Below are 8,767 nucleotides of genomic sequence, written 5' to 3'. Positions count from 1 at the left end.
GTTTGGATAAGTGATTTCTTTAGTTTGGGATAGGACCCATACCCATACCCATGCCAATCAAAAATTAAAATCCATGTGTACAACCTTAGAAATTAAGCAATGCTCAAAGCACTATCCTCCTTTTTGATAATGTTATAATGTGACATGTCATGCTAAGCCCCAAGAAGGCGGAATAATGACATGCCCTTTTTCTTCGCCTAAAGACCTGGCCTTGCCAATATGAAAATGATTATTCATCTTGAAAATAATTAAAAAAAAGATGGAAGGGGCCAGAAAACCAACCCTAATATAATTATCCGAAACATTAGTGTGGTCAAGGGGGCGGCTGGATTAGGTTCGATTTTTTGTCCGTTGGTGGCCCTCGCTTTTTTTCTCGATTTGACTGAAAATTTCACTCTATTTGACCGCTGCCTGAAGTCCGCGTCATTTGAAATCCCCCCTCTAATTCGCGGACGCGACGCGGGATTCCAATTCGGTTAAGCGCGGATTTTGTACCTTTTGTGCCCGGCCAGGTGGCCACCCGGTCACCAACGGGAAATAAATGTACGGAACCCCACTTTCCACCGGGCTTTCCGGTCCTTTGTTTCATCTCATTTTCATTTTGATTTCGTATGTCGTGGTGGCGCGTGGGAATATTATTATATATGCGGACGCGACGGGAAATTGCATTTCCATTTTTGCATTGCATTTCATTTCATTTCGTGTCATGTCAGCGGTAAAATTTCAAATTAGCCTGCCCCTTTCCTCGATTTCCGTCCCGGTAAAATATGATTTTTTTTTTAATCCCCGGGTCACAGGTTTAACGTCTCTTAATTTAGTTGTATGTGGCGTCCTTTGCGTTAATTGGAGGTGGTTTCATTTAATCTGGGCCCGCGTCAGAACGTTGTGAAGCATTTGATCGGCGTGTGTTTCCAGGCGGGCACTAAAGCAAGGGAGGGGGTAGGCTTTACTTTCTGCTCTGCGCAGAGAACGTTGAAATCAATCGCCCTGGCTGGTCTGGCGTGACTATTAGATTCAATTTCTTCATGGCCGTCTTCACATACCCAGTCTTTACCGGTTCAGAGCTGTGATCTTTACCACAATCATGGTTTGTGTTTCCAGTGTTATGATCTGAGTGAAGTTCGTTCTTTTTCTCGTGACCCAGGCTTGATACCTGGCCGGACCTTTCTGAGGTGAGTGCTTTACTTTTATTTCGTCTTTGCTGTGTCAGGGGTTCTGGGACTTGGCCCGAATTCGCTCTTGATGTGTGACCAGGGTTGTATGATTTTTTGAAGGGTTTCATATTTGTTTTAATGTGGCGCTTGCAAGGTCCAAACCTGAGTTTGGACATAAATATTTTCAGAGAAGTTGCGGATTCATAGTTTCTCCCCCTTTCTTAGTGGGTATTTTCGTTCTACTCGGAAATATGCAAATCACTGGTCGAAACCTCAATGGTTAGGGCCGATCAATAATTTTATTCAGAAAATTTGATGCTTTGGTCTCTCCATGCTTACCCTGACTTGAGATGGGGTTTAGGCGTCACCTTCACCCCTTAAAATCCGTGGTTTTCAAGATTAGTATGTTTTTCCCCATTTAAGCTGTCAAGGTTCTTAGACAAGCTCCATTTTTCTGGAACTGGAGTTCAATAACCCCTTTCAAACGATCTGGGTTTACCTCTTAAAGCAGTGTCGTATTTGATCATTTATAACTCTGAATTTCTTCTTGTTCTGATTCATGATTCAGTGGTTTTCTTTTGCCGTTATGGGTTTTTAAACATTAAGATCGTTATATATATTGTATGGTAAAATGAGGTAGACACTGCTGTATTCTAACTGCTGCGTAGACTAATTCTTTGTTTGAAACGGTTAAGTCTGTTGTTGTTAAATTAGATATTTTGGGTGCCGTAATCAGGTTTGCCCTATCTATAGCCTTACTAGATTTTCTCTTATCTGAAATTGTAGATCTGCACTGGAAAATTTACCCATTAATATGTTGATTTCAATTTCCATGTTACTTTGGATGACATACTATACCAGCTCAACCCTTTTAGCTTGCCAATCATGTTCTTTTGCCATTGTATACTCATCTATTTTCAACTGTTGTGGCTTGGGTCGCTTCTTTTGAAGGAAACATATTGTTTACATTTGTGGCCATATTCCATTCTAAAATTTACACTGGTGCAACATTTGGTATCATGCAATCTGGTTCTCATGGTCTCTGTTAAGAAGTTGAAATATTTGTTTAAGGGAATCGTTAGTCATTGGGTTACAACGTTAAGCTCTGTTATATCATGTTTTGATTAGGTTACAGCTTTAGGTTCTGTTTTATTATATGTTTATTGACCATGACAATGGCCTTTGTTGAATACGGTTGCAAAGATATATGAGGCGAGCTTTTCTACAGAGGCCGTTCACCTGTTTCCTTTATGCATTAGAGTATTTGATTTATGGATTATTACTATATTCACTAATTTGACTTGCGATATTTGGCAGTATTTTCATCTCCCCTAAGCATATTTACCATAATTGTTCTTGCTTACTGGATTGTGGTGAAAACATGTTGTGTAGTGGTCAGCTTGTTCTATTCTTTTGAAATGATTCGGTGCCTTTTGTTTATCTGCCTACGTTAGTTTTGAATTGCCTACTTACAAATGTGATATCCTGTATAGGTGGAAGAGATCTATTTTGTGTAGCCATGTGTGGAGGCCCAGAACATTTGAAGCCTGCCAGCCCACACGAAGGAGAAGATAAAGTCAAAATGGCCGAGAATCAGTCTATCAAAGTGAAAGAATTGTCTGAATCTTGTTCAAGTCTACATGAACTGGCTGCTAATAATGACCTTATTGGCTTTAAGAAAGCAATGGAGGAAGAAGGGTCAAAGATAGATGAGGTTAACTTTTGGTACGGGAGGCAGAATGGTTCTAATCAGATGGTCCTGGAGCAAAGGACTCCATTGATGGTTGCTGCACTTTATGGCAGTGTAGATGCGCTGAGTTACATCTTATCCATTTATGTAACTTGTGGAGCAGATGTTAACCAAGCCTGTGGATCAGATAACTCCACTGCCTTGCATTGTGCGGCTGTGGGAGGGTCTGCCTGTGCAGTTGAAACTGTAAAATTGTTACTTCAGGCAGGCAGTGATTTGAATCGCTTGGATGCTTATGGCAGAAGACCAGCAGATGTGATTATGGTTTCTCCTAAGCTAACCGAAATCAAGGTCAGGCTAGAAGAAATGTTAAACGCAGCTGGTTCTGGTCAAACTTCTCCGGTGAAGTTGCCTAACATAGTTTCAGGGCCACCTGGGTTTGAGTCAAAGGGGATGGAGTCCATGTCCCCATTGCCATTGTTGCCTCTTTCATTGTCTTTAGAAGCATCCAATAATAGATCAGGTTGTGTGAATTCTCCAACATCTTCGCCAAAGTCCATGGAAGCATTAAAGGGTTTCGGTGATGTTAATGAGAAGAAGGAATACCCTGTGGACCCTTCTTTTCCAGACATAAAGAATAGTATCTATACTACAGATGAATTTCGGATGTTTTCCTTCAAGGTGCGGCCATGTTCACGGGCATATTCTCATGATTGGACCGAATGCCCATTTGTGCATCCTGGTGAAAACGCCAGAAGGCGGGATCCAAGAAGGTATCATTATAGCTGTGTTCCTTGCCCAGATTTCCGGAAAGGGACATGTAGGCGCAGTGATGTTTGTGAATATGCACACGGTGTTTTTGAGTGCTGGTTACATCCTGCTCAATATAGGACACGGTTGTGCAAAGATGGGACTAATTGTTCACGTAGAGTTTGCTTCTTTGCTCACACATCTGAGGAACTACGCCCTCTCATTGTCTCTACTGGGTCTGCTGTTCCATCCCCAAGGGCATCATCATCTCTGGACATGGCATCTGTCATGAGTCCTCTTGCCCCTGGTTCTCCCTCTTCAGTTTCAATGATGTCACCCTTCCTATCAAATCCTCAGCAAGGCAGTGTGCTTACTCCGCCTATGTCTCCATCAGCATCCTCTGTAAATGGATATGGAGGCTGGCCACAGCCTAATGTACCAACCTTACACCTTCCTGGTAGCAATGTTCAAACCAGCCGTCTTAGAGCAGAACTTAATGCCAGAGACATGCCTGTTGAGGATTCCCCTCGAATTTCAGACTATGAAGGGCAGCAACTCCTGAATGATTTTTCTCCACTGTCCACACAAGCCAGGCTGAATGCTGCTGCTGCTGTTATATCTGGTGGCGGGAACACCACAACAAGGTCTGGAAAATACAAGAGTCACGGGATCAATACTGTTGCTCCAACGAATCTTGAAGACTTGTTTGCCTCCGAGGTAACATCTCCTAGAGTAGCAGTTCTTGAACCTTCCATCTTTTCTCAGATGAGTCCCCAAATGCAAGCTCATAAGACTGCCCAGGCATATATGCAGATTCAAAACCAGATGCTGCCTCCTATAAATACACAGGCATTTTCACAGGGAATTACACAGATGCAGCAGGCTGCAATAGAGCCTCAGAGTCCTGGTCATTCTTTGATGCAATCACCTTTCCAGTCTTCCTCGTATGGGTTGGGATCCCCTGGTAGAATGTCACCTCGTTGTGTGGATGTGGAACGTCATAATACATGTGGGTCTCCCTTATCACCGGCTATGGCTGCAACCATAAATTCAAGAATTGCTGCTTTTGTTCAGAGGGAAAAACGGAGCCATAGTTCTCGTGACTTGGGAGCTAATGTGAATCCCAGTTCATGGTCTGATTGGGGCTCGCCTACAGGTAAAGTTGACTGGGGAGTTCAAGGAGAAGAGTTGAGCAAATTAAGAAAGTCGGCTTCATTTGGTCCCCGCAGTTATGAAGAACCGGATTTGTCTTGGGTTCAAACACTGGTAAAGGAAACTACACCAGAGGGTAAAGATGCAGGAAATGTAAGCTGTTCTGGGGAAACACCACACAAGGGGCAAATAGAAAATGTTGATCATTCAGTTTTGGGTGCCTGGATTGAACAGATGCAGCTTGATCAGATTGTAGCTTGAGATTAGGATTATTTATTTGGAGTGGTGGTAGGGATAGGCTCATTTAAAATTCAATTTTTCATTTTTTACTATTTCTTTTATAGAAATTCCCCATTTTAGTTTAGGAAATAGTCTGGTTTTCTACCTATTATCAGAATTACACCTGCAGGAAATTTTGGAGGAAAGCATGCAAAAAGTAGATAGGGATGTTATTCCTATCAGCAGGTTGACAAGCTGAAAATCACTTGGGTGGTAGACCAGAGAATGACACTATTTTTTGTTGACATGGCAACTGAAGATGCTGTTTTCTTTACTTATCATTAACAACCGTATATATATTTGTTTTGAAAGAACTGAGCAGAGAAATGTTGTCAGTTGGTTACTCTGCGCAAGGCCTTGGAAGAAATCCAAGATGTGGCATCTTGGTGCATTTTTAATTTATCAAGTGTGAAATCCATAACAGGTTTCAGTGAGTGACTTCTGAGGCTGTATTTGGAAAAACCTATGATGTTGGCTGTCTACTGTTATTTTTCTGTGCCTAAACTGTCAACTAAAGTTTGCAGGTGGCAATTTTGTGGCAGCATTTTTGCACATTGAAGCGGATGGTCTGCACCTGCTATAGAAGTTTCCGAGTCTGTAGAATTTGATGGTGCAACATGGTTTTCTAGTTGATATATTTGGTAGGCTTTGCCAAAGTAGTGGCATGTACATTTTGCAAAAATTTAAAGGATGGCAATCCATTGTTTTGCCATGTAGCTTCACTTTATTGATTAGGTGGAAAGGAATTTTGAGACACTTCAATTTGTGCATACTTTTGTTCTGAACTGCAAAATCAGTCTCTTGTGATGTCCTCAAGGCTATTATGCTCCAAAGGGATTTGCCTAAAACCATAAGTGGCCTTAGATAAGGTACCATTGTATTACCTTTTATTGTTTGGATATTTTATTTATGAAAGTGAATTTATTTTATAATTCTGGGGAGCTTCTTTCTCGTTCTCGTCTCGGGCTAGGAGGATCTTTTGTTTCCATTTGTACATGTTTAAAACTTTAAAGCATTGTTAATTTCATCTCACCATGTTGTTGTCATTGTTTCTTATCTTGAACGTATTAAAAATCTGGAATTGTACGAAACCACTCTTTTTCATGACTTGCGGGAAATAAATTATTTGTGTTTGTTCAAAAATTGATTCCTAATGTTTAACACGTTTACGCTTTGTGCATTGAATCTGGAAATGAGACCATTCTGCAACTGGGAACTCGTTTTTGGTTTTTTTTTTCTTTGTTTAAATGAATTTTATTTTAATCTAAATTTCTGGGGACTTTCGGATACATAAATCTGGAAATGAGACCATTCTGCAACTGAGAACTCGTTTTTGGTTTTTTTTAAATGAATTTTGTTTTAATCTAAATTTCTGGTGTACTTTCGGATACATAAGTTCTGTGGTTGCGTAGTAATTTTAGAAATTTTTTCGCTTGAAGTAATGGTTCACACTTCTAACGGTAATACGCAGGGGCTTGATAAAATACAAACTTCGAAAGTACACTTTTGTGCATATGTAAACATTTTGTGCAATCTGTTTACGGAGTGTTGGTTTGAATAGAAATGGTTATATTCCAGAGATATGTTTTTGTCTCTAGTGAGTTTCTCAATGTTTGTCACTGATGAGCTATTTTAAGCTGTTTCAATGTATATTATGCCAAATGCAGTGGGATAGGTATATATCCATCTATGGTTTTCTAGGTCCAGTAGTCTTATTTAAAATTTTTATCCTAATATTTCTACATGTCCAAGTGGAAATAATTCATGTTGGCTTTTGTGGATTAGATATCCCATTCGTTTCATACTGACTTTTGTGGAATTGTTATCCCCATGGTTAAAGTGGAAATTTAGTTCATGCTGGCTTGTGGAATAGATATTTCCATGTATTTCACTCTGACTTATGTGGAACAAATATTATGTCTTTCAGAGTGTCGTAAGTGGGCTATGTTTCTTCAGATGAGGCTTTAAAAAAAAGACGATCTGTTTGTGCATCAGATGAACTAAAGTCTCGGGGGTTCTTGTTTTTTGGCTTCAAGGCCCAATGTAAGTAAGCTATATTCATAACAATAATCCAGGCAATATGCATAACAATAATACAAGGAAGAACGTGTTTGCCAAGAGGAAACTTTTCTCGAAAAACCTTTATCAAACACTTCGACTTGGATATGCATGTAGTGTGGTGCCTGGACAAATTTTGTAGTTGCTGAGCATCATTCTTTGCGTGAGAAACAAATGGTCTAAAGTGAAGCATTGTTTCAAAGAGAAATATACATGGCAAGATGACAAACTTTTACGAGGCACTTTTGTCTCACATGAAATATGATTACTAACGAGTGTACTTACAAACTTTTCCTTGCCAAAATATGGCATTGGCATTTTCACACAGAGAGATCTCAAAAATGGCATGAGCATTTTCAGAGACAGAGATATCACACAGAAATAGCATTTTTTCCTGACCTTTTGGCTTTTGAGGTTCACTTGTGGGAGCTATTTTAGTTTCTGGCAAACAGGATACCCAATTGAACAATGACCAATACATGTCAAGGAATATGTAGCGTATATTTCTGACTGTCCCGTGCATCACGCGGAGTTACGATGTCTCTTCGGAAATTTCTTTTTAAATAAATGAGGCGTTTTCACACAAAGTCCACATGATATATCTCTACAAATACATCTCAAGAAATATGGAGTGTCTTTGACTGGTCCAATTTTGGGTGGGAGGGAGAATGCTAAAGATACTTTTAGTGCCTAGACAATTTTTTTAGTTCATTCTTTGCTCAAGAAGAAATGGTCACCCAGTCATTGTTGCAAAGCAAAGAGCAATATATGTGGCAATATAAAAAACACTCTTAAAAGTCACTTTTTTGTCACATGAAATTATGATAAGTCCACGTAAAAAAGTTATTCTTTCAAAAAGTGTTATTTTCAGAGAGATCACATGTGGACATGTGGAAATAATATTTTATTTTTTCCTTCACCCTTGGCTTTTTAAGGTTCACATGATAGAGCTATTTGTAGTTTCTGGCTAACAGGATAACCAATTCGACAAGTGACCAATACATGTCAAGGAATATGTAGTGTATATCTCTGACTGTCCCCCGTGTCATGCGAAGTTATGGTGTCTCTCTGAAATTTACTTATTTTTAAAGAAGGCATTTTTACAGAAAGGCCACGTGATATAATTATTTTTATTCCCTGATCTACGGCTTTGAGGTCCACCTGAGAGCTCTACTTTTATCCTCCTTGCAAAGATAGTACTTATTTTTGACAGTTAACCGAGGGACCTCAGGAAATATGGTGCATCTTTGACTGGCCCAGGCTTGGGTAGGAGGGAAAATGGTTAAACAGAGGAGAGTCTAAATAAGCTGTACAAGATCACCATTGGATGGATGCCTTGTATGTGTTACTTCTATTATGGTCTGCTATGGTGGACGAAAATACATGCAAAACTATCATAATCTCTTAGGAGATGCAGCCTTTGTATGTGAAGAAACTCGTATTTTTTTGGTTGGTATTAATGGTGACTCTTGTTCATTTCATAGGTTAAAACAAAATTGGCTGGTAAAAAACCCACACGAGCTTATCGTACTTGAGATGGTGATTGAGGCCAAAACCAGAGTATTTTAGAAGGAGATAGAATCTGTTCACAAGAATATTTTAGGAGATAGAATCTGTTCACTGTTCTGATACAGGGCTTTTGGCTTATCTATCAGGCTGCCTTATTTTATGTGCTATAATGAGG

At 39.7% G+C, this 8,767-nt stretch overlaps 1 pseudogene across 1 annotated transcript; it reads left to right on the top strand.

Annotated features, from left to right (window-relative positions):
- Positions 1-847: 847 nt before the first annotated feature.
- Positions 848-5,957, top strand: LOC149153842 (zinc finger CCCH domain-containing protein 30 pseudogene; annotated as a pseudogene). The gene is made up of 2 exons (XR_016263076.1): positions 848-1,172; positions 2,648-5,957. The product of XR_016263076.1 is annotated as a zinc finger CCCH domain-containing protein 30 pseudogene (transcript).
- Positions 5,958-8,767: the final 2,810 nt, after the last annotated feature.

This window comes from Pinus tabuliformis, chromosome 9 (assembly GCF_031772625.1).
Source record: "Pinus tabuliformis cultivar Carrire ecotype Pingquan chromosome 9, CPIR1, whole genome shotgun sequence".
In the NCBI taxonomy this organism is placed as follows: domain Eukaryota; kingdom Viridiplantae; phylum Streptophyta; class Pinopsida; order Pinales; family Pinaceae; genus Pinus; species Pinus tabuliformis.
Note: the sequence above shows the minus strand (reverse complement) of the source record. Positions and strands in the feature narration are given on the sequence as shown.